Consider the following 2,007-nt stretch of genomic DNA (forward strand, 5'->3'; position numbering starts at 1 on the left):
GGCTCTGTTCTTACATATATTTCAAAAACAAGATTTTGGCCAACACCCTTCCCAATCACAAAATAACCATTGATGAAGTTGAAATGCCAATAGTGATTCTGGGAGACCCAGCTTAACCCTTGCTCCCATGGCTCATGAAGCTGTACCCTAGCTAGCTACTGGACAGCAGTAAGGAGCGGTTCAACAATATGCTGAGCAAGTGCAGAACGGTGGTGGAATGTACCTTTGGATGTCTAAAGGATCGCTGATGCAGTTTGCTTACTAGGTTAGACCTCAGTGAAAGCAATATCCCCATTGCTATTGCTGCCTGCTGGGTGCTCCATAATATGTGTGAGGCAAAGGGTGAGAAGTTTCCACAGGGATGGGGCATGAAGGCGCATAGGTTGACAGCTAATTTGAGCAGCCAGATACCAGGGCAGTAAGAAGAGCCCAGCAAGGAGCTCTGAATCTCCAAGATGCTTTGAAAACCCATTTTTGTAATGTGTGCTGCTTATCTGTGTTGTGCCTTCTCATATCATCCCCTCTGTTGTCTCAGTTTCTCTGCACCTCCCCTTCCCCCCCAATCTCCCATGCTTGGAATAAATAAAGAGTAGTTCTTTCTTGAACTATAGTCAAGATCTTCTGCTCTAGTTCCAACAGGGATTAATTGAGGGAAGTCCAAAATGGCCTGTGGAGACAGGAGCACAGACTAGATGATCACAAGGGTCCCTTCTGGCTTTGGAATCTATCAATCTATGAAGGAGAGAAAATCCAGTCACAGGGGTGAGCCCAGGAGCGTGAATAGTCAGGCTGTGCCCCAGCAAGGAGAAGGCGCAGGTTTGTCACCTGGTGGAATGCTTCCAGAGATTTGTGATGGGCCAAAGGGGCAGCTAGCTCTGCACTGCAGTAATGTTTTTCTGCACTAGATCAAAGAGCCCTGTACTACCTGGGGTTTTCTCCCATGAAGGGTCTTAAACACCAGAACCAAGTCCTCTTGATCTTCCTCTTGATAAACTGATTGGACCGATCTTAAACTGCCATCACTTTGTGCTAGGGCTTGCAGCTCATATGAACCAACCTAGCACAGCTCAGGTTCCATACCAACCTCTCATTCTCTCTAGCTACAGCTTTTGGACTCATCCCCTAATGCAGCAGGGAGTTCCACAGGGTAAATCTGCAGAGTAGGGAAATGTATTTGTTCTTTGTCAATCAGTGTGAGGGGTAGTGCCCCCACCCTGCCTCTGAGGGGGTTGAATGAGGCCAGGCCAGCTCAATTAAGCGGCAAACAGGGGAGAGATTTAGGCTATGAGGAGGCCGCTAATTGGAAGCAAACTTACTTGTGAGGGAGCAGGCAGAGTTTACATAATGCCAAGAGACTGATACCAGAAAGAGGGCTGCAGGGTGAGGAGTGGCAGCCGTTCTGCCTGTGGGAAGGGAGAGGGAAGGAGGGGTAGGAATCCCTGAGACCTAGGAGAGAGGAGAGGAAGAAGGAAAGAAGTGGTCCAGGGGTGGGAGCAGTATGGTGAAGGATGCTGGAGTGGAAGCCAGAGAAGCCAGCAGGCCTGGATACCCCTGCCGGGTGGTATGGCCAAGGGCAGTGAGTTAGCAGACTGTCTGGGTCATGGCAGGAGGGTCAGGGCAGGGCATAAGGACTGTTGAATATTGTTTCTCTGGAGAGACTCAGAAAGTATTCTATCCTGGCAGGGGAAACCACTTAGTTAGCTGGCCAGAGGGGTGAGTGGCAAAGAGAAAGCAGACAGAGAGAGAGGGGCTGCGGACTGAGGGTCGAACTGCTGGAAGGGGCATCAGCCAGGCAAAACTAATCCCCGGAGTAGCCAGGAGGAGGCGCCATTAAGCAGTGAGCAGAGTGCCCCATGACCATCAGTAGCACAAGTGATTTTGTTTCCTTGCGTGGCGTGGCAGTCTGGCCCGGAGCTGAGAGCACAGCCCCTCCCACCCCCTGCAAACGCCCCCATGGTATTTGGAGACACTTTGAAATGACCGCGACGTCAGACAAGGCAGGGCAGT

The sequence above is a fragment of the Emydura macquarii genome, unplaced genomic scaffold (genome assembly GCF_026122565.2).
Source record: "Emydura macquarii macquarii isolate MOO-44397 ecotype Brisbane River unplaced genomic scaffold, CSIRO-AGI_Emac_v2 contig_2141, whole genome shotgun sequence".
NCBI lineage: Eukaryota > Metazoa > Chordata > Testudines > Chelidae > Emydura > Emydura macquarii.